Source organism: Protopterus annectens, chromosome 6.part0, assembly GCF_019279795.1.
Source record: "Protopterus annectens isolate FY-2018-M chromosome 6.part0, PAN1.0, whole genome shotgun sequence".
Lineage (NCBI taxonomy): Eukaryota > Metazoa > Chordata > Ceratodontiformes > Protopteridae > Protopterus > Protopterus annectens.
The window spans coordinates 309,910,647-309,935,701 of NC_056737.1; the positions used below are offsets into that span (position 1 = coordinate 309,910,647).

The following is a 25,055-nucleotide window of genomic DNA, read 5'->3' on the forward strand; positions in this document are numbered from 1 at the left end:
TCTCTGCTTATGAGGATTCTGATACAGAGGAATACATTCCTTCAGCCTCTTCACCTGAGGATTTTTCCTTTGGGGAAACCGTTCATACTTTAAGGGAGCATTTCCAATGGGAATGTCAGAACTACCCTCATTCTAAAAAGAGACTCAGGGAATTCTTAGATCTTCTACAGCACAGACCCTTGGCCATTCCTCCCGTCCTGGATGTTGTGGATGATGATTTCATGTAATCTAGTTTGACTCCTGACACCCTCCCTCCTGCTCCCAGGAAACCTGACAGGTATTGTAGTCCATGACTCTCATAAATTTCTTTTCAAAAATCCTACTGCTGACCCTGAGGTTATCTGCCAAGGCCCTAAAGGAATGAAAGCAACTTCTGCTAAGAATCCCACCCCCTCAGATAGGGATTCCTGAGTATTAGATAGATGGGGTAAAAAAGTATACGCCTCTGCTACTCTTGCTTTTAGAGCAATAAATTGTAATTTTCATGTGCTAAAATTTCAGCAGCATACCATGGAACTCCTCAAACAAAAAATATATTTTCCTGCTTGTGCAGAAAATAGAGTTACAAGAGTTAATACATTCTGCAAGTCAAGTAACTAAGCACACCTTACACTGTAGTTTTGATGCCCTAGTAGCATCTTGCAGGCAGCAGTCACCGGTTCTGTCCTTAGAATTCATGCTTGGCTTAAGGAACAGCCCTTGCCAGACCATGTCAAATCTAAACTGTTGGATGCACTCTTGTACAGAGACAACTTATTTAGCACCAAAGACAGAGGAGGTCTTATAAAAGATGGAAGAAAAAGCTAAATCTATGCAGACAGCTAAGGATTTCCTGCAGGTCCAGCCACCCAGGTTCAGTAGGCATTGCCCCTCCAAGCACTGGTCCTTTCCTGCCCCCTCCAGGTCAGTTCAGCCCAGATCCTGGGGAAGCAGACTCCCCAGACAGCAACCACAGGGAATGCAGATGTCAAAGCAATGGAGTACCTTCACTTAAAAACCAGGGAGTGCAAAGCCACCCCCTCATGGTAAGAACTCTCAATGCCTCTCCACTTCCACCCCCTCCCTCTGCCCACCTGCACTTGCCCCTGGAAGGAAAACTCTTCTTCCACGCAAGCACCTGGGCCACCATTACCAACGACCGCTGGGTCCTCAACATAGTGTCCCAGGGATACAAATTTTCTTTCCACACTTTACCAACCTTAAAAGGGTTCCCAGATCTTTCTCCAAACCAGTGGGCATAGGCCAAAAAGCAAGTCCTTTCCCTGTTCTGTATGAGGGCAACAGAGCACGTTCCTGCAGAACAGATAGGCCAAGGTTTCTACTACCAGGCTCTTCCTGGTACCCAGAAAATAGGGCACCTGGCGGCCCATCCTCGATCTATCTATTCTAAACACCTTCCTGGTGTTACCAGAATTCAATGCTCATCCTTCTGCAAATACTACCTATTTCTGTCAACTAGCCACTAGATCCCAGTTATCTGCAAGGAAAATCCTGCAAGCTCTGGGGTTCATGGCATCTTGCATTCTACTCATTCCATATGCCAGACTGCATATGAGGAAACTTCATTGGTACCTAAAAAGCTTTTCGTGTCAACACTCTCAAAACCTAAAAACTCTTACACCAGTGATACATTGCCTACGGAAAGATTCTCTTTGGTGGGCAGCAGCATGCTATCACAACAAGGGACTACCCTTCTTACCACCCCACGCTGCTCAGACCCTCACCACAGATGCATCAGCCTATGCCTGGGGGTACATACCTGCACGGCACGTGCATACAGGGCCAATGGAGCCCACATCAAGTACATCTGCACATCAACCAAAAAGAGATGTTAGCTGTCCAGCATACATTTAGAGGTTTCAGACCCCTTCTCTCCTCAGTGGCTCTACTGATCAAAACAGACAACATGACTGTGATGTGGTGTATCAACAAGCAGGGAGGGACTCACTCATACCCTCTATGCTGGCTCGCTATGATCCTTTGGCACACAACCTCAGCCTTGCAGCTAAACCTGTTAGCACAATTCCATCCAAGCTTTCTAAACTCTCTGGCAGACAACTTGAGCAGAAATCTTCTGGACCCACACGAGTGGCAGCTAGACCAAAGAACCTTTACCTTTGTAACTCAGAAATGGGGCACCTCAATGGTCGACCTCTTTGCTTCTCACTCCAACCATTAGCTCAGCAAGATGTTCTTAGTGTTTCACTGTTGCAGTCATTACATTTGGGTTATCTGCTTGCAAGTTGCCCTCATTCGGCCTGATAAAGTCTTGGGTCCTGTGTTGGTTGCTTTCCCTTCTTCCATGATGTCAGGTTCTTCAGGGGTATAAAACATGCAGCCGACACCATTGCATCAGTCTTTCTTGTGCGGTTCCCAAAGCAGAAGCAGTTTGCAAGTGCCGTACCCTGTTGGGGAAACTTGTTCTTGATTCTTCTTTACTTAGGCCTAAATCTCGATCCATGTTTAAAAAAACAACGCCTTCTGATTCAAAAAAGAGGCTTAGGGATTTCCTTCTACCTCAGCATAGGCCTTTAGCTATTCCTTCTGTATTAGATATTGTTGATGATGCTTTTTCGGAATCTAGTTTGGCCCCTGCTCCCAGAAAACATGACCGTTACTGCAGGATCCCTGAGTCCCACAACTTCCTTTTCAAAAATCCTATTGCAGATCCAGACACTATTTTACAGGGGCCCAAGGGCATTAAGGCTTCTACTGCTAAAAATCCTACCTTTTCTGATAGAGATTCCAGGCCGCTGGATAGATGGGGTAAGAAGGTTTACACTTCTGCAACCTTAGCCATTAGGGCTTTAAACTGCCAGTTTCATATGTTAAAATATCAGCAACATGTTATTGGACTGCTTAAACAGAAAATGATGTTGATTCCTGACTGTGTGGAAATAAAGAATTACAGGATTTAATGCATTCTGCTGAGCAAGTTGGAAATCATACTTTGCAATGTGGTTTTGATTCATTAGAGGCCTCTTGCAGGGCTGCTCTTACTGGGTCTGTGCTCAGAAGGCATGCTTGGCTTAAGGAGCAATTTTTGCCTGATCATGTTAAAGCTAAATTGTTGGATGCTCCTTTAAATCAGGACAGCCTGTTTGGCAACAAGGCTGAAGAAGTTTTTAAAAAGATGGAAGATAAAGCTAAATCTATGCAAACTGTTAAAGATTTTTTTACAAGTTCAGCATCCTAGATTTAGTAGGCACTGGCCCTCTAAGAATTGGTCCTTTCCAGCCACTTCCACGTCTTCTCAAGCCAAACCCAGACAAAGCAAAACCCCCAGGTTTCAGTCCCAGGGGACTCGCAGAACTAAGCAGTGGGGGGCCTCCACTTCCAAGTCTGGGAGTAATAAGACTCCCCTCTATGGTAAGCTGTCTCAATGACTTCCTTTTAAATTTTCCAAGCACTTATCAACTGACTGCCCCTTTGGGGGGAAAGATTGCTCTCCATGCAAATAATTGGGAACTCGTTACCCAGGGCAAATGGGTTTTAAATATAGTGTCCCAGGGATACAGATTTCACTTCCACACGTTGCCAACACCAAGTGGGTGGCCGGACCTACCCCCAAATCAGTGAGCAGAGGCCCAAATAGAAGTACTTTCTCTCTCAAGCATGGGGGCTGTTCAGCTGGTACCAGAAGAGGAAAAGGGACAAAGTTTCTACTCCAGACTTTTCCTGGTACCCAGAAAAGACCATTCATGGCGTCCTATCCTGGACCTGTCTACTCTTAACACCTTTTTGGAGATTCCAAAATTCAAGATGCTGACTCTTCACCAATTACTTCCTATGCTAGGCAAAGATGCCTGGTTGGCAACACTAGATTTAAAAGAAGCATACCTGCACATCCCAATCAGGGAATCTTGCAGAAGATGCATACGATTCAAAGCTGGCTGCACACATTATCAGTTCTCTGCACTGCCCTTTGGCTTATCTACTGCACCCAGTGTATTCACAAAGTTCCTAGCTCCAGTTATTGCATTTTGCAGGCAAAGAAATATTCAAATATACCCATACCTGGATGATTGCCTAATTCAGGCAGAAAGCCAGGACATACTTTTGAATCATCTGGCCTTTGTAAAAAGGGTTCTAACTTGTCTGGGGTACACCGTAAACGAAAAGAAATCGCACCTGGTACCCTGTCAACAAATTATATTCCTGGGAGCAAGCTTGAATACAACTTCCCAGATGGCTTGCCTCATGCCAGAAAAGCAAATTCATTTGACAACCTACTTCAAACAAGTGGCCACAAAAACCCTGCTATCTGCAAGACAAATACTGCAAGCCTTGGGGTTCATGGCTTCCTGCATTCTTCTAATTCCATGTGCAAGACTGCATATGAGGAAACTACAGTGTTATCTAAAAAGCCTGTGGTGTCAACATTCTCAAGACCTAGAAATAATGATTCCTGTCATACCTTGCCTGTGCCTAGAGTTCCTTTGGTGGGCAGAGGCCTGCCACCAAAACAAGGGACTACTTTTCACACCGCCCCCTGCCGCCCATACCCTAACAAACAGATGCATCTGACTATGCATGGGGAGGGCTCTCCTGGCACGGAAGTGCATTCAGGGCAAATGGAACCCAAGTCAAATGCACCTGCATATCAATCAAAAAGAAATGTTAGCTGTACAGAATGCTCTGACAGCCTTCAAGGATCAAATTCTTCCAGGACAACTAATGGTAAAGATGGACAACACCACTGTCATGTGGTTCATAAACAAGCGGGGTGGGGGTGTACACATTCTTACCCCCTCTGCAAACTAGCCATGTCATTGTGGAACACAGCCTTGAGCTACCAAGTGCACCTACAAGCTGAATTCCTGCCAGGAAAATTAAATACACTGGCAGATGGACGAAGCAGAAACCTCATGGACCCACACGAGTGGAAACTGGAACCAGGGATTTTCAACATGTTGACAAGCAAATGGGGGAGCCCAGATATAGACCTTTTTGCCTCTCCCCAGAACTACCAGTTGGACAAATTTTGCACAAGGACTTCCCACAAACAAGACTGGAAAGTGGATGCTCTGTCTGTCAGCTGGAAAAACCTATCAGTCTATGCCTTCCCCCCTCTGACTCTGCTCTCCAAAGTACTACTAAAAATCACAGGACGAATCAAGGATGATTTTGATTGCTCCCGACTGGCCGTGCCAACAATGGTACCCCCTCCTGCACAGTGTGTCATGGTTATCTCCATGGCACCTGCCTCAGACTCCTTCCCTGCTGCATCAGCAGGAGAACCAGATTCTGCACCCTCAGCTTCCAACACTGAACCTTGCAGCCTGGCTAATTACTTAGTCTCTACTTTACCATCCTTCAGCAAACCTGTGATGGATATCATTTTGGAGGCAAGGAGGCCTAGTACTAGAAAATCTTATGCTGAAAAATGGAAAAGATTCTGTGCCTGGAACCAATCTCAAGGCATGAGCACAGCAGCGCCCAATTTACCTCAGATTTTACAATTCTTAACTGAGATGCTTCACAAGGGCCTGTCTTTTTCCTCCTTTAAAATCCACGCATCAGCCATTTCAGCTCATTATAACACAGAACCTCCCCTCTTCTCTCATCCACTGCTCAAGCAGTTTCTCAGAAGGGCCAAAAATTTGAGACCACCAAGGAGAGCTTCAACCCCAGCCTGGGACTTTAACTTTGTCTTGGAGAAACTCACTCTACCTACTTTCGAGCCAGCTGCTACTGCAGACTTAAAATTTATTTCTTGGAAAACAGCTTTCCTTTTAGCAATCACTTCAGCTAGAAGGGTATCTGAATTACAGTTCCTTATGGCAATGGAGCCTTTAGTCATCTTTCATGTGGACAGGATGTCCCTCAGAACCTTCATGCCCAAGGTGGTATCCAGTGTGGCTCTTAATCAGTCCATTCATTTGCCCAATCTTCTTTTCCAATCCACAGAATAAAGGTGAACGGATACTGCATTCCTTAGATGTGCACAGACAACGTAGATTCTACTTGGACAGGACTACACCTCAAAGGAAATCTGAATAACTGCTGGTGGCATTTGCTGCAGGGGCAGAGGGGAAGGCTATTTTTAAGCAAACCATTTCTAAATGGATAAGCCATGGAATTTCTGCTATAAGCACCATGGGAAACCTATTCCCTAGGGGATCAGACCTCACTCCACCAGGGCTGCATCTACCTCTACAGCCTTTCTCAGAGGCATCCCTACCAGGGGCATCCTAGAAGCTGCTACCTGGAGTTCTGTACATACTTTCACCAAGCATTATCATTTGCCAATTTTCTCTAACTCCAGAGCTGGCTTTGTCACTGCAGTCTTGCAGGGCCTTATAGCTGGCCCTAATGCTATCTAAATTCCTCCTCCTAACCATAGCTTTGGGAATCTACCCAAATATAATGACTGCAACAGTGAAACATGAAGAACATAGTACAGTTGTGTACACTTACCCTAAATGTAGATGTTCAAGTTTATTCACTGTTGCAGTCCTGGTTACCCTCCCTACAGCTTCCTAACTTCTTTTGGCTATACCTTTACTTTCCTTTACTATGCTTAAAAGCCGTTTTGGTGTATTTGCTTTTTGTTGGAGGTATATCTTTGTGCTTTTATGTTTAATTGCTTCCCATTAGGGGGACACCTGACATCTGGGGCAAGAAAAACTGATATAAAGGCTGCGGCTGCAAGTTTTATACCCCTCACAATCTGACGTAATGGAGGAAGGGACAGCAGCCGACGCAGGACCCAAGACTTTGTTAATCAGGCCGACTGAGGGCAACCTGCAAGCAGATAACCAAAATGTAATGACTGCAACAGTGAATACACTCGAACATCTACATTCATGGTAAGTGTACACAACTGTACTTGGTTCGTGTTTCACTGTTGCAGTTATTACACTTTGGTTATCTGCCTGCAGGTAGCAGAGTCTTGGGATTTCTGAGTCGGATGCTGTTGCCTCTTCCATGATGTCAGGTCGTCAGGGGTATAAAAACAAGCAGCTGACGCCATTATATCAGTCTTTCTTGTCGAGGAGCCTTGAAGCAGAAGCAGATGTTCATTGTGTTACACTGCTGCAGTCATTACACTTGGGTTATCCTGCCATCAGGTGGTCCCGCAGTTGGCCAGAGTTCCAAAGTCTTGGTTCGGCATCGGTTGCTGTCGCTTCTTCCCTGACGTCAGTGAGCCAGGGGTATATAAGATGCATCCGACGCCATTTTCTTCAGTCTGTCTTGCCGCGCAGTGCCCGAAGCAAAAGCAGTCCGCAAGTGCGGTTCGGCCGACTCCTGAGATTTTTGAAGTCGAATTTCAGATCCGAAGTCTTCAATAAAGCTAAGTACCCCGTTGGGAAAACTTTTTTCTTGCCTCAGACCGATGTCAGAAAAAGTTAATAACTGTATTTCTTGTGGGAAGCAAATACCTCATAAGGACTTCCACTCTTACTGTATTCCATGCCTAGGCCCTGATCACGACATCACTAGTTGTCGGTTTTGTGCTAGATTTAACAAACACACTATAAAACGATGTTTTGATTTTGCTTTGCACTGCTTTGGCCGAAGGTTCAATTATACAATGCAGTCGGAACAACCGAAGACCGCAATTCATAAAAAACGCAAAGGCAAGGATAAAGACAAACATCCAAGGTCCAAAACCGACGACAAAGCCTCTTGTAGGCCAGTCGCTGGTTTGCCGGTTGTCAGTGAGGTGCTTTTGCAGCCCCTGACACTCGCTACCTCAGAGCCACAGGCCACCTCCGACTCCCACGTGGAGACAACTAGGTTTCTGGAAACTCAAGGTATTGGGCCTACAGAAGCTAATCCCTCAGATGGGTCCGGAGCCACTGAGCAGGCATCGGCTTCTGAGGGCGTTTTCAAACCTTACCAATTTACCATTAAAGCTACAGTCAAGACAAAAACACCATTAAAGACAAAGAAGCAAGTACAACATTCTCCAGGACAGTCCTCCATGCTTAAGAAACAGATGCTCAAAATGGCCGAAGACCTCATTACTCTAATCAGGGGTTCTCATCCCCCTCCTGATTAAAGGCCTAGGCAGGATAGAGACTATGATTCCTCTGATCTGGTTTCCATTTCCTCTGATTCCTCTTCAGACCAGGGATACTCTCTACTCCCCTATGAGGACTCTGATGCTGAAGAATTTATCCCTTCAGCCTCTCCTCCTGAGGATTACTCTTTTAGGGAAACTTTACATACCATGAGGGAGCATTTCCATTGGGAAAGTCAGGATTATTCAGATTCCAAGAAAAGGCTCAGGGACTTCCTTTTATTGCCTCAGCACCGACCCCTTGCTATTCCGCCTATGTTAGATATTGTGGATGATGTGTTCTCTGAATCCAGCTTATCTCCTGATTCTTTGCCCCCTGCTCCAGCCAAGCTAGATAGATATTATAGAGTCCCTGACTCTCACAAGTTTCTTTATAAAAACCCTTCTGCTGACCCAGAAAGGGGTTAAGGCTTCCATTGCAAAAAATCCAGTCCCCTCTGACAGAGATTCTAGAGCATTGGATAGATGGGGGAAGAAAGTTTACACTTCTGCAACTTTAGCAGTAAGGGCTTTAAATTGCCTGTTTCACATGCTTAAGTACCAACAATATTTAATGGTTCAGTTAAAACAGAAAATGCTTACAAGCTCAGGAGCTCCTGACTATAAAGAAATGCATGATTTATTGCATGCAGTTGAACAGGTGGGAAAACATACTCTGCAATGTGGTTTCGATTCTTTAGAGGCCTCTTGTAGAGCCGCAGTCACAGGTTCTGTGATTCGAAGACATGCTTGGTTAAAAGAACAGAGATTACCTGACCATGTTAAGGCAAAATTATCGGATGCTCCTTTACAGCATGATACCTTGTTTGGTGTTAAGGCAGAAGAGGTGTTAAAGAAAATGGAGGATAAAGCTAAATCTATGCAAACAGTCAAAGATTTCTTACAGGTACAGCCACCTCGATTTAGCAGAAATTGGCCTACAAAGAATTGGTCCTTTCCAGTGTCAGACAGGCCACAGAGAGGCAGATACAGACGCCCAAGAGGCAGATCTCAGCCCCAAGGCTCTTACAGACAATGACAGTGGGTTACCTCAACCGCAAAAGGAGGTGAGGACAAGTCTCAACCTTACAGGAAACGGTCCCAATGACTTCCCCCTTCGTATGCCAAGCACTTCCCTTATGGCAGCCCCCTTAGGAGGGAAACTAGCACTTTTTTCTCAAAACTGGCAAACAATCACCCAAGACAAATGGGTTCTGAATATTGTGTCTCAAGGTTGCAGGTTCCACTTTCACACTTTACCAAGGCTAAAGGGAATGCCAAACCTGCCACAAAATAAATGGGCAGAGGCTCAAAAATAAATTTCAGCCCTCATGGACATGAGAGCTATTCAAAAAGTACCACAGCAGGAACAAGGACAAGGATATTACTCAAGACTCTTCCTGGTCCCCAGAAAGGACAAAGCCTGGAGACCCATACTAGACCTTTCAACTCCAAATACTTACTTGGATATTCCAAAACTGAAAATGTTGACACTACAGCAGTTTCTTCCCATGCTGGGCAAGAAGGCTTGGCTTGTTACTCTGGACCTCAGAGGCATACCTGCATGTCCCTATCTGACAAAATTGCAGAAGATACCTCATATTCAAAGCTGGTACAATGCACTACCAATTCTCTGCACTGCCCTTTGGCTTATCTACTGCTCCCAGGGTCTTTACATAGTGTCTGGCACCAGTAATTGCATTTTGCAGACAAAAAGGAATTCAAATATATCCATACCTGAACGACTGCCTCATTCAAGCAGAGAAAAAGGACATTCTTCTAAAGCATCTGGCGTTTGTAAAAAAGGTTGCTAATTTCTCTATGGTACACAGTAAACGAAAATAAATCAAAACTAGTGCCCTCACAACAGATAGTATTCCTGGGTGCCAGCTTGGATACAACGGCCCAGATGGCTTATCTCACACCAGACAAACAAGGACAACTGACTCAATATTTTCATTTGCTGGCAAAAAAGTCTCATCTCCCTGCAAGAAAAATTCTGCAGGCCCTGGGATTCATGGCATCGTGCATTCTACTAATTCCATATGCCAGACTGCATATGAGGAAATTACAATGGTACCTAAAAAGTGTTTGGACTCAGCATTCTCACAGTTTAGAAACAGTAATACCAATAATTCCCTGCCTACATCAGGAGTTTCAATGGTGGGCACAGGCATGTCACCTCAACAAGGGTCAGCCTTTCACTCTACCCACAGCCAGGCAGACTGTAACAACAGATGCTTCGGATTACGCCTGGGGAGCACACATGGCAGGAAAATGTATTCAGGGCAAGTGGACCACAGACCAAATGCATCTTCACATCAATCAAAAAGAGATGTTGGCTGTTCAAAATGCCCTAACAGCTTTCAAGGACCTTCTGCATCCAGGACAATTATTATTAAAGACAGACAACACCACAGTAATGTGGTACATAAACAAGCAAGGGGGCACTCATTCTTATCCCCTATGCAGGCAAGCCATGACCTTGTGGAACACAGCTCTAACTTATCAAGTTCATCTGCAAGCACAATTCCTGCCAGGAAAGAAAAATACTCTGGCAGACGATCTCAGCAGAAATGTCATGGACCCTCACAAATGGAAATTGAATCCACAAATCTTCAGCATGGTAACGCAAAAATGGGGGTGCCCAGACATAGATCTTTTTACCTCCCCACTGAATTGCCAACTACAAAAATTCTGCACAAGGACTTGCCACACCAAGCATGGAAAGTGGATGCTCTTTCGTTCAGCTGGAAAAGTATAAAAGTTTATGCCTTCCCACCACTGCCTCTCCTTTCAAAGGTACTCCTAAAAGCCAGACAAGAAAAACCACAGATGATCCCGATTGCTCCAGACTAGCCACGCCAGCACTGGTACCCAATCTTAAAGAACTTAGCTCAAGGCCCACCATGGATTTTGCCTCAAATTTCACACCTTCTGACTCAACAAAACAATCAGATCCTGCACGGTCAGCTCAAACCCTAAACCTGGCTGCATGGCAGATTCATTAGTCAAACAGGCAACACCTCTCTCTAAAGCTGTTATGGATGTCATTTTGGAGGGCAGGAGGCCTAGCACCAGGAAGTCTTGCTCAGAAAAATGGAAGAGATTCTGTGCCTGGAACGAGGCTCAAAGCCTTGACCCTCTTGTCCCAAACATTCCTCAGATTTTACAATACTTAACTGAGATGCTGGACCAAGGCCTATCCTTCTCATCAATTAAGATCCATTCCTCTGCCATTTCTGCTCATTACAACACGGATCCTCCTCTATTCTCTCATCCCTTGCTAAAGCAGTACCTCAGAGGGGCTAAAAACATAAGACCGCCCCGGAGAGCACCAACACCAACGTGGGACCTAAATTTTGTTTTGGAAAAACTGACCTTGCCACCTTTTGAGCCAGCCAATACAGCCGATCTAAAATTTTTATCATGGAAAACAGCTCTGCTCCTGGCAGTAACTTCAGCACGAAGAGTCTCAGAGCTACAAGCATTAATGGCAGTGGAACCTTTTATAATATTTCATCAGGACAGGGTTTCTTTAAGGACAAACCCTACATTCATGCCAAAGGTGGTATCTAGTGTGGCTCTTAACCAAATCATCCATTTGCCAACTTTTTATCCAAACCCCAAGAATAAAGGGGAGAAACCTCTGCACTCTTTGGACATACACAGGCAGCTACACTTCTACTTGGACAAAACTAAAGCTTTCAGGAAAACTGAGCAACTGTTTGTAGCATATGCTGCAGGATCACAGGGCAAGGCTATCTCAAAGCAGACTGTTTCCAAATGGATAGGACACTGTATTCGTTACTGCTACACACAGCATGGAAAATCAGTCCCTAATAACATTAGGCCACATTCTGCCAGAGCAACAGCCACTTCAACAGCCTTTCTCAGAGGAGTACCAACGAAGGAAATTTTGGAGGCTGCAACTTGGAATTCAGTGCACACCTTTACCAAGCATTACCACTTGCCTCTTTACTCTAAATCCAGAGCAGGATTAACCACTGCAGTTCTACAGGGCCTCATAGCCAAGCCTAACTCTTTATAGACCAGCCACCCAACCTTAGCTTTGGGATTCTACCCAAGTGTAATGACTGCAGCAGTGTAACACGATGAACATAGTACAGTTTTGTACCTACCGTAAATGTAGATGTTTGAGTGGTTCACACTGCTGCAGTCCAGGTTACCCTCCCTCCATCCCTTCTGTCCTAGCTGGACTTATCTATACCTTTCTATCCTATACAACCTTTGTGGTGTATTTGCTTGTAACTGAAGGTATTGTGTTTATTTTTTATATATGTTTTATTAGCAATATGTATTGCTTACCTACTTGGGGGCACCTGACATCTGGGGCAAGAAAAACTGAAGAAAATGGCGTCGGATGCATCTTATATACCCCTGGCGCACTGACGTCAGGGAAGAAGCGACAGCAACCGACGACGGACCAGGACTTTGGAACTCTGGCCGACTGCGGGACCACCTGACGAACCGAAGTGTAATGACTGCAGCAGTGTGAACACTCTAACATCTACATTTATTGTAGGTACAAAACTACTTTCTCAAATGCCGGTCGGCCGCTGCCTTAAATTTTCATTTTTGTGTTGATAATCCTGAAGTCTTCTAAAGCTAAGTACCCCACTGGGGATCCTTTTTTCTTGCTCTAACCACTGTCAGAAAAAGTTAACAATTGTCTTGCCTGTGGAAAGCAAATACCTCATAGAGATTTTCATTCTTACTGCATCACCTTTTTAGGCCCAGACCACGACGTCCCTCGCTGTAGGTTTTGTGCCTTGTTTAATGCCAGAACCATTCGTCGTCGGTCTATTTTTGTCGCTGAATTTTTTCCCTCTCGATCTCCGTATTTTGAAATGGCTTCGGTAAGCCATCTGACTTCCGATCTTCTGAAAAAACATAAGGATAAAGACAGAGACAGCCCACATAGGTCCAAAACTGCAATTGACGCTTCTGTTAAGCTAGTTGCCAGTCCGCCAGTACTCAGTAAGGTGCCTTTGCATCCCCTGATGCCCACTTCTATCGATTCGCAGGCCTCTGCTGAGACCCATTCGGAGTCCGGTATGCCGCCAGATGCTTCTTCGACTATGGAACCAGTGGATGTCTCTACCTTGGAAGGGTCCGGAGCTGCTGTGCAGGCACCGGCTTCTGAGTGTGTTTTTCGTCCTACCAATGTTCGAATTAAACCAACAACTTCATTTTTAGCCAAAAGTACCGAGTTTTTTAGGCGCAGAGTATGCACTACACCTAGAAAACTGACTACCAAAGCGCATGCTGAGGCACACATGCCACATAAATGCTTAGAATGGCTGAAGATCTTATTACACTAATTAGGGGAAGCCAGCCTTCCCCTGCTAAGAGACAAAGATTTCAGTTGCCTTCAGATTCTACAGACCAGGAGTCTGATAACTCTGAACTTTCTGATTATCAGGACATGCCCTTATCAGCCTCTGAGGATTCAGATGCGGAGGAATCCATTCCCTGTGCCTCCCCTACGCAAGGTTTTTCTTTTGGTGAAACCTTGCATACTTTGAGAGCATTTCCGTTGGGAATGCCAAGATTATCCTCAGTCCAAAAAAAGACTCGGAGAAGTTTTAGAGTTGCCTCAGCACAGGCTTTTAGCTCTAATCCCCCTGTCCTGGATGTTGTGGATGATGTTTTCATGGAATACAGTCTTACTCCTGACACCTTACCTCCGGCTCCTAGGAAACCTGACAGGTACTACAGAGTGCCTGATTCACACAAGTTTCTTTTCAAGAATCCTACTGCAGATCCAGAGATAATTTCCCAGGGACCTAAAGGTATTAAGGCTACTGCAGCCCAAAATCCTACCCCTTCGGACAGGGATTCCAGAGCTTTAGACAGATGGCGTAAGAAGGTATATACCTCTGCAACTCTTGCTGTCAGGGCATTGAATTGCCAGATGTTCATCGTGCATACAGCTGCAGTAATCACAGATGGGTTTTCTGCCTTCAGGCGGGTCCTCGGTCAGCCGAATTCCAAAGTCTAGGTCCGGCGTCGGTTGTTGTCGCTTTCTTTCCTGACGTCAGTGAGGCAGGGGTATATAAGACGCAGCCGACGCCATTTTCTTCAGTCTTTTTTGCCGCGCGGTGCCCAAAGCAGAAGCAGTTCGCAAGTGCCGGTCGGCCAGCTCCTGAATTTACGAAAAATTGGAAACCAAAGTCTTCTTTAAAGCTAAGTACCCCGTTGGGGAAACTTTTCTTGCCTCAGACCGATGTCAGAAAAAGTTAACAATTGTATTTCTTGTGGGAAGCAAATACCGCATAAGGATTTCCATTCCCTCTGCATACCTTGTTTAGGCCCAGACCACGACGTCTCGGGCTGTCGCTTTTGCGCTCCTTTCAATAAACGCACTATTAAGCGTCGGGCGGAGTTCGCCCAACACCTTTTTGGTAAAGCCTTTGATTATAAAATGTCGTCGGAGACTCCGACTACCGTTTTGTCCAAAAAACACAAGGACCGACACGCAAGGTCCACGGTCCCCACCGACACCACGCCAAAACCGGCTACACGTGGTCCGGTTCTCAGCGAGACGCCTATGCAGTCCCTGACTACCGACGACACTTCTTTGATGGTGTCTTCTGTAACCGAGACCGCAGGTACCTCGGCCCATACCCAGACTACAACCACCGAAGCCACTGTGAGCGTTGAGCCTCCTAATGTGGACAGGTCCACTTCCACCCATGGTGTCTTTAGACCCTCATCTTCCTTTTCCATTAAGGCCTTTACTAAGTCCAAATCAGCCAGGCATCCCAAGAGGCCTGTTGCACAGGGCCCATCTCCAGGCCCCATGCCTAAAAAGCAGATGCTTAAAATGGCTGAGGATTTAATTACTCTTATCAGGGGTTCCCAACCCCCTCCAGACAAGAGACCCAGAGTGGAGGAAGATTCTCCCTCTTCTGATCAGGGCTCCGTTTTTTCAGAACATTCTGATGTAGAGGAACACTCTTACTCCCCTTTTGAAGATTCTGATGCAGAGCAGTCCATTCCTTCTGTATCTCCTCCAGAGGATTTTTCTTTTGGGGAAACCTTGCACACCTTGAGGGAACACTTCCATTGGGAAGGCCAAGACTTTTCTGATTCCAAGAAAAGACTTAGGGATTTTCTTTTGTTACCTCAACACAGACCTCTGGCGATACCCCCTGTCTTGGACATACTTGATGATGTTTATTCGGAGGCTTGCCTTAATCCGGATTCCCTGCCTCCTGCCCCAGTCAAGCCTGATAGGTATTACAGAGTTCATAACTCCCACCAATTTCTTTACAAAAGCCATAATGCTGACCCTGAAACCATTTCTCAAGGCCCCAAGGGAATGAAGGCCTCTACTGCTAAGAATCCACTACCTTCCGAAAGAGAGTCAAGATCCTTAGAAAGGTGGGGGGAAAAGGTATATACCTCGGCCACCCTAGCCATGAGGGCCTTAAATTGTCAGTTTCATATGCTTAAATATCAGCAGTTTCTGTTATCACAATTAAGAAATAAAATGTCTCAACCTGAACAACCAGATTTGAAGGAGTTGCAGGATATGATGCATAGTGCAGAACAAGTGGGTAAACACACCTTACAATGTGGCTATGATGCCCTAGAGGCCTCAAGTAGAGCTGCTGTTACAGGATCAGTCATTCGTAGACATGCCTGGCTTAGGGAACAAATCTTGCCTGATTATGTGAAAGCTAAACTACTAGATGCTCCTTTACAAAAGGATGTGCTATTTGGTACTAATGCTGAGGAGATACTATGGAAAATGGAAGAAAAAGCCAAATCTATGCAAACTGTCAAAGCTTTTCTACAGGTTCAACCACCACGTTTTAGCAGAAATTGGCCTTCTAAAAACTGGTCCTTTCCAGCCACGGACAAGCCCCAAAGAGGTAGATACAGGCGCCCAAGGGGCAGAGGACAATCACAAGGATCATATAGAGGCAGGCAATGGCAAACTCCAGCACCAAGAGGTGGCGAAGACCGTGCACAACAATACAGAAAACAAACCCAATGACTTCCTCCTTTCCATGCCAAGCAAGTCTCAGCTGGAAGCACCCTTGGGAGGAAAGCTGGCACTATTTACAAGAAATTGGCATATTGTCACAACAGACAAATGGATCCTGGACGTTATAAACAGAGGCTACAGATTTCATTTTCACACTCTTCCAAAAATGAGAGGCATGCCAAACCTGCCACACAATCAAAGGGCAGAGGCACAACTACAAATTTCAAAGCTCATAGACATGAAAGCTATTCAAGAGGTACCTACTCACGAACAAGGTCAAGGTTTTTATTCCAGGCTATTTCTGGTACCAAGGAAAGGAACCGACTGGAGACCCATTTTGGACTTGTCCATCCTAAACACATTCTTACTCGTACCAAAATTCAAGATGCTCACATTACAGCAGCTTCTTCCCATGCTGGGCAAGGAGTTTTGGCTGGTAACATTGGACCTCAAGGAGGCATACCTGCATGTCCCAATCAGACAAAGCTGCAGAAGATACCTCAGATTTCTTGCAGGTTCAATTCACTATCAATTCTCTGCATTGCCCTTTGGCTTATCTACTGCGCCCAGAGTGTTCACGAAATGCTTGGCATCAGTAATTGCCTACTGCAGACTTCAAGGGATGCAAATTTACCCTTATTTGGACGACTGCCTGATCCAAGCGGACAGCAAGAACATACTTCTGGAACATCTGGCTTATGTAACACGGTTACTGAATTCCCTGGGATACACAGTCAACAAAGAGAAATCCAGGCTAACACCATCTCAGAAAATAACTTTCCTGTGTGCCAACTTGGACACAAACTCCCAGATGGCCTATCTTACGCCAGAAAAACAGGGGCAACTAACTCAGTACTTCAAAATACTAGCAAATTGTACCAGGCTTACTGCAAGGAAAATCCTGCAGGCTCTGGGCTTCATGGCATCTTGCATTCTTTTAATCCCATGTGCAAAGTTGCATATGAGGAAACTTCAATGGTACCTAAAAAACCTATGGTCTCAACACAGCCACAGTTTGGAAACAATAATACCAATAATTCCATGTTTGCAAAAGGAATTTCTATGGTGGGCCCAAGCATGTCAAACAAACACAGGTCTCCCATTCTGCAAGCCTCAAGCAAATCAAGTCATCACAACAGACGCCTCAGATTACGCCTGGGGGGCGCACATGACAGACAGGTGCATTCAGGGCAAATGGTCCCAAAAGGAAAAGCACCTTCACATCAATCAGAAAGAAATTCTAGCAGTGATAAATGCAATTACAGCTTTCAAGGACCTCCTGCATCCAGGTCAACTATTGATAAGAACAGACAACACCACAGTAATGTGGTACATAAACAAACAAGGAGGAACACATTCATACCCCCTGTGCAGACTAGCCATGACACTTTGGAACTTGGCTCTGGAATGGCAAATCGAACTTCAGGCACAGTACTTGCCAGGTTTGGAAAACACGCTGGCAGACAATCTAAGCAGAAATATGACAGATCCACACGAATGGAAGTTGCATCCTCAAGTGTTTACAAAGATAATCCAAGCGTGGGGGAGGCCAGACATAGATCTCTTCGCCTCCCACAGGAATCATCAATTGGAAAAGTTCTGTTCAAGGACCTTTCATCCAAAGGCCTGGAGAGTGGACGCCCTTTCATTCAGTTGGACAGCATGGACAGTTTACGTTTTCCCACCTCTGCCTCTTCTGCCCAAGGTACTCTTGAAAGCAAGAGCAGACAGACCGAAGATGATACTGATTGCTCCAGACTGGCCAAGACAACACTGGTACGCACTCCTGAGGAGCCTAACACATACTCCTCCCTGGTCTCTACCTCTAATGCCTCTTCTGCTGACTCAGCACAGCTACAAAACTCTTCACAGTCAGCTGAAAGCACTCAATCTCGCTGCATGGAAAATTCCTTAACACCACAGCAGACCCTACTCCCCAAAGAAGTGCAGGATGTCATTTTGGTGGCCAGAAGGCCATCTACTAGAAAGGCTTACTCCGCAAAATGGAAACTGTTTTGCTCTTGGAATGAGAAAAAAGGCCAGGACCCTAGAAAACTGAATTTGCCTCAGGTATTACAGTATCTAGCTGAGCTGCTGAGCAGTAGACTTTCATTTTCCTCCATAGAAATCCATGCCTCAGCCATTTCTGCAGAATTCAACACTGATCCACCCTTATTCTCTCACCCACTCTTAAGACAGTTCCTCAGAGGGGCTAAGAATATAAGACCACCAAGGAAACAACCAATGCCAGCCTGGGATCTTAATTACATTCTAGAAAAATTAACATTGCCTCCCTTTGAACCAGCTGCCTCAACAGATTTGCAATATTTGTCCTGGAAAACAGCCTTCCTTCTGGCCATTACCTCAGCTCGTAGGGTTTCGGAACTACAAGCCATCATGGCTGTGCAGCCCTTTCTCATCTTCCATCAGGACAGGGTTTCCTTGAACCAACCCGTCATTTATGCCTAAAGTGGTATCCAGGGTAGCTTTAAATCAAGCCATACACTTACCTACCTTTTACCCCAATCCTCAAAACAAAGGGGAAAGGCTGCTACACTCCTTAGACATCCATAGACAGCTACGTTATTATTTGGACAGAACAAAGCCTTTCAGGAAATCAGAACAACTTTTGTGTCCTATGCTGTAGGAGCTCAAGGGAAGCCAGTTACCAAACAGACAATTTCAAAATGGATAGGCCACTGCATACGGTTTTGTTACTCCTATCATGGAAAATCTGTCCCTACAGGCATCAGATCCCACTCCATCAGGGCCACAGCTACCTCTACAGCCTTCCTCAGAGGAGTTCCTACCAAAGATATTTTGGAGGCAGCCACTTGGAGTTCTGTGCATACCTTCACAAAACACTACCACCTGCCTTTATATTCCAAAACTAGAGCAGGCTTTGCCACTGCTGTGTTGCAGGGCATTCTGGCTCATCCCAGTTCCACCTAGTGCCTACCACCCTGTGCGTAGCTTTGGGATTCTACCCATCTGTGATTACTGCAGCTGTATGCACGATGAACATAGTACAGTTTTGTACCTACCATAAATGTAGATGTTGGAGTGCTAATACAGCTGCAGTACAGTTTTCCCTCCATCCTTCCCCTCTTGGTAAAGGCCTAGGGCCTAACCCCTCTTCATACAACCTGATTGGGTTATCCTTCTATGGTATATTTGCTTGCAACTACTGATTTTTGATTATATTGCATTGCATGTATATAAATATAATTTATGTATTGCCTCCCTTCTGGGGGCACCTGACATCTGGGGCAAGAAAGACTGAAGAAAATGGCGTCGGCTGCGTCTTATATACCCCTGCCTCACTGACGTCAGGAAAGAAAGCGACAACAACCGACGCCGGACCTAGACTTTGGAATTCGGCCGACCGAGGACCCGCCTGACGGCAGAAAACCCATCTGTGATTACTGCAGCTGTATTAGCACTCGAACATCTACATTTATGGTAGGTACAAAACTGTACTTTCCACATGCTGAAGTACCAGCAACATATTATGGAACTAATTAAACAAAAAAATGGTAATATTTCCAGTTTGTGCAGAAAATAAAGATTTGCAAGAGCTTATGCATTCTGCAAACCAAGTTAGTAAGCATACTTTGCGGTGTGGTTTTTATGCCCAAGAAGCATCTTCCAGGGCTGTAGTCACTGGCTCTGTACTGAGAAGACATGCTTGGCTGAAGGAGCAGACCTTGCCAGATCTTGTCAAATCCAAATTACTAGACACTCCTTTAAATAAGGACTGTTTGGTACCAAAGCAGAAGTTGTTCTTAAAAAGATGGAAGAAAATGCTAAAGCTATGGAAACTATTAAATAATTCTTACAAGTGCAACCACCTAGATTTAGTAGGCATTGCCCTTCAAAACACTGGGCCTTTCCAGCCCCCTCCAGGCCTTCCCAAATAAGACCCAGGGGAAACATACCACCCAGACTATAGTCTCAGGGTATGTAGAGATCTAAGCAATGGAGTGCCCCCACCCCTAAGACAGGGATTGGTAAGCCACCTCCCTATGGAAAAAGTTCACAGTGATTTCTCAACTCTACTTCCCAGCCCTGCGCAATTGCTTGTGCCCCTAGGAGGAAAATTGCCCTTTATGCAAAAAACTGGATGTCCATCTCTCAGGATCGATGATTCCTCAGCATTGTATCCCAGGAGTACAAATTTCATTTCCATTCACTGCCAACTCCAAGCAGGTTTCCAGACCTTCCTCCAAACCAGAGGGCAGAGGCTCAAAACCAAGTACTTTCCCTGCTCAACATCAGAGCTATTCAGCCTGTTCCAGTAAAACAAAGGGGTCAGGGTTTTTACTCCAGACTTTTCCTGATATCCAGGAAAGAGGGCTCTTGGTGCCCAATCCTGGATATTTCAGTTCTCAACACCTTTGTGGTGGTCCCAAAATTCAAGATGCTTACCCTGCAACAGCTTCTCCCTATGCTAGCCAAGGATGCCTGGTTAGTCACCCTAGACTTAACAAAGATGCTTATCTGCACATCCCCATAAGGGAGTCATGGAGGAAATAGCTACGTTTCAGGGCAGGGTCTATGCATTATCAAATGATGTCCTTCAAGGATGCAACTGCAGTCCTGACATATGGGTTGTCCTGCCTCAGGCAGCCCTTCAGTCGGCCGGATTCCAAAGTCTGGGTCCGGCGTCGGCTGATGTCGCCCTTTCCCCGACATCAGACCGCCTGGGGTATAAAATAGTCAGCCGACGCCATCTTCTTCAGGCTTTCTTGCCGCGTGGCGCCAGAAGCAGAAGCAGTTCGCAAGTGCCAGTCGACCAGCTCCTGTGTTTTCAGCTACTGAAGTCTTCAAAAAAGCTAAGTACCCCGTTGGGGACCTTTTCTTGCCTCAGCCGATGTCAGATAAAATTGAAAAAGTTAATAATTGTTTAACTTGTGGGAAACGAATACCTCATAAGGATTTCCACTCTTACTGTGCTTACCTTGCCTAGGCCCAGAACACAACGTCTCGGCCTGTGCAGCTTGTGCCTCTTTCAATAAACGCACTCTTAGGCGTCGGTCTGAGTTTGCACAGGATTATTTTGGGGAATATTTCTGTTATATCATGCCGTCGGAGCTTCCGACAGTGCATTTACCTAAAAAAACGGAAGGATAAGGACCGACACCCGTGGTTCGCGGTCTCTTCCGACACCACGCTTAGGCCTACCGCGAGTGTCTCGGTCTCTTCTGAGCCGGTTTCGCAACCGCTACAGACCGACGACACCGCTCCACCGGTTACTTCGGTACCAGAGGCCAGCTCGGTGCCGGTTTCTGTGCTCCCCTCTGAGACCGTTGCCCAGGTTTTTTCTGACACCATTTCAGTGGATAAGACTACTCCAGCACGTGGGGCTACCAGGCCTCCAGTGTCTATGTCCATTAAGGCCTACACACGTGCTAAGGCTGCCAAACAGGCTAAGTCTCTCCCTCCAAGATCTGTTTCTCTGGGATCCACTTCTGGTTCTCAAATTTTAAGTTTAGCTGAGGACCTTATTTCTTTGATTAGGGGTTCACAGCCTCATCCAGATAGAGGCTCTCAGCCGCCTTCTGACAAGAGGCCTAGGGTTGAGCAGGTAGACTCCCAGGCCTCCGATGAGGCCTCAGGTGATTCTGCACATTCAGACTACCAGGAGGAGGCCTTCCTGGCCTACGAGGATTCTGATGCGGAGGAATCTATTCCCTCTGCTTCTCCTCCTGAGGAGTTTTCCTTTGGGGAAATGCTTCATTCCATGAGGGAACACTTCAAATGGCAAGGCCAAGAATACTCAGATTCTAGGAAAAGGTTAAGGGAATTTTTAAAGCTACCCCAGTTTTAAATGTTTTAGATGATGTGTACTTAGAATCTAGTGTATGTCCTTCAAGGATGCATCTGCAGTCATCATGTATGGGTTGTCCTGCCTCAGGCAGCCCTTCGGTCTGCCGGATTCCAAAGTCTGGGCCCGGCGTCGGCTGATGTCGCCCCTTCCCCGACGTCACAGCGCCTGGGGTATAAAAGCGTCAGCCGATGCCGTCTTCCTCAGTCTTTCTTGCCGCGTGGTGCCCGAAGCAGAAGCAGTTCGCAAGTGCCGGTCGGCCAGCTCCTGTAAATTCGCTATCCGAAGACTTCAAAAGCTAAGTACCCCGTTGGGGACTCTTTCTTGCCTCAGCCGATGTCAGAAAAAGTTAATAATTGTTTAACTTGTGGGAAACAAATACCTCATAAGGATTTCCACTCTTACTGTCTCCCCTGCTTAGGCCCAGACCACGACGTCTCGGCCTGTTCAGCCTGCGCTTCCTTCAACCGACGCACCCTTAGACGTCGGTCGGAGTTCGCAGAAGAGTTTTTTGGGGATAGTTTTTCATACAAAATGCCGTCAGAAACCCCGACATCACATTTAATTAAGAAACGGAAAGACAAGGACCGACACCGCCGGGCGGTTTCGGCTGAAACCGCGGCTAGGCCTACCGCGAGTGTCTCGGTCTCGGCTGATACCGAGTCCTTGGAACTTCCGAACCCTGAAATAATACTACCGACAGCCTCGGCCCCGGAGGCTCCTACCGAGTCGGTTTCAGAATTGCCTTCCGAAACTGGTGTATTGGAATCTTCCGACACCATACCTTAAGACAAAGCTACACCAGCACGTAGTGCAGCCAGGCCTCCTGCATCCATGTCTATTAAGGCCTTCACCAGGGCTAAAGCTGCAAAACACTCTAAAGCCATGCCTCCCAGGGTTATTCCTCAGGGACCCTCTTCTAGTTCACAGATTCTAACCTTAGCAGAGGACCTTATCTCGTTAATTAGGGGCTCTCAGTCCCATCCGGACAGGGGCTCCCAACCCCCTCTAGACAAAAGGCCCAGGGTGGATCCCCCTGATCCCCTTTCCTCAGAGGAGGCCTCTGATGGCTCGGATCACTCAGACTACCAGGAGGAGGCTTATACGGCCTACGAGGATTCGGATGCAGAGGAATCTGTTCCCTCAGCCTCCCCTCCTGAAGAGCTTTCCTTTGGGGAGACCCTTCACACTATGAGAGAGCATTTCAAATGGCAGGGCCAGGAATATTCTGATTCCAGGAAAAGACTAAGAACTTTTCTTCATTTACCTCAGCATAGACCTTTGGCTATTCCTCCTGTTTTAAATGTCATTGATGATGTGTATTCTGACTCTAGTATGACCCCTGACACTCTGCCTTTGGCTCCTGTTAAGCCCGATAGGTATTACAGGGTCCCGGGCACACATAATTTTCTTTACAAGGCCCACTCTGCTGACCCTGAAACTATTTCACAGGGCCCTAAAGTGGTTGCAGTGTTACTACTAAGAACCCACTCCCTTCTGCAAAGGAGTCCAGGGCATTAGAGAGATGGGGTAAAAAAGTGTATACTACTTCCACGCTTGCTATGAGGGCATTAAATTGTCAATTTCATATGATACAGTATCAAGAGTATTTGTTAGAAGAAATGCATAAGAAATTGTCTGCTTCTGAACCCCTTGAATGTAAATCCCTTCAGGATCTGGTACATAACTCCCAGCAGGTTAGCAACCATTTCTTGAAGTGTGGTTATGATGCATTGGAAGCTTCATGTAGGTCAGCAATGACAGGTGTTGTCATACGTAGGCATGCTTGGCTGAAGGAACAATCTCTGCCAGACCATGTTAAAGCTAAGCTTTTGGATGCTCCACTGGAAAAGCAAAAGTTATTTGGTTCCACTGCTCAAGAAGTCCTAAAGAAGTTTGAGGAAAAGGCAAAATCTGTACAAACAGTTAAGGATTTTCTTCAAGTCCAACCGCCTAGATTCAGCAGAAATTGGCCTTCCAAGAATTGGTCCTTTCCGGACACAGAAAGATTTCAAAGGGGCAGGAACAGGCATGCCAGAGGTAGAAGGCAAGCTAGGGGCTCCTACAGAGGCCGTCAATGGCAACCTCCAATCCAGATAGGCAGTTCAGGACCTGCAACTGCTGCACAAGGACAAACTCAATGACTTTGCTTTGACTCCGCCAACCAGGGCTCAGTTAGAAGCACCTTTGGGCAGAAAGCTTTCTTTATTCTCAAAAAATTGGCACAACATTACAAGAGACAAATGGACACTCCAAATCATAGACAACGGATACAGGTTCCATTTTCACACATTGCCAAAAAGAAAAGGCATGCCAGGTCTGCCACCAAATCAAAGGGCAGAGGCTTTGAAACAAATCTCAAACTTACTACAAATGAAAGCCATAGAAAAAGTTCCTATTTCAGAACAAGGCCAAGGATTTTACTCCAGGATATTCCTTGTTCCAAGAAAAGAGCATCAATGGAGACCAATTCTTGACTTGTCCGCACTGAATACTTGTCTCATTGTGCCAAAATTCAAAATGCTGACTCTACAGCAACTCCTTCCCATGCTGGGCAAGGGGTCTTGGCTGGTGACTCTAGACCTCAAGGAGGCATACCTGCATGTCCCTATCAGACAAAGTTGCAGAAGACACCTCAGATTTCTTGCAGGGTCAGAGCATTATCAATTCTCAGCATTGCCCTTTGGCTTATCTACTGCGCCCAGAGTATTCACGAAATGCCTGGCATCAGTAATAGCACACTGCAGACATCAGGGGATTCAAATTTACCTATATCTGGACGACTGCCTTATACAAGCGGACAACCAACAAACCTTGATACAGGACTTAAATTATGCCATCAATCTTCTACAGGCCTTGGGATATACAGTCAACATGCACAAATCAAGACTTGTTCCATCCCAAAGAATAACCTTTCTGGGTGCGGATCTAGATACAACCACCCAAATGGCTTATCTCACAAAAGAAAAACAGTCAGCTACCGGATTACTTCAAGAATCTGACAAGACAAACTCAGCTGACTGCAAGGAAAATCCTGCAGGCCCTGGGTTACATGGCGTCCTGTATTCTTTTGATTCCACAAGCAAGGCTACAAATGAGAAAGCTACAGTGGTACCTAAGGAGTTTATGGACTCGGCACAGTCACAGTTTGGAAACTTTAATCCCACTCATTCCATGCCTTCACAAGGAATTTCTGTGGT

At 45.9% G+C, this 25,055-nt stretch overlaps 1 protein-coding gene across 1 annotated transcript in view; it reads left to right on the top strand.

Moving 5' to 3' along the window:
* Positions 1-25,055, top strand: part of RTF1 (RTF1 homolog, Paf1/RNA polymerase II complex component) — a 2,150,039-nt gene that overhangs the window by 1,700,074 nt on the left and 424,910 nt on the right. The gene's annotated exons all lie outside the window — the stretch shown is intronic.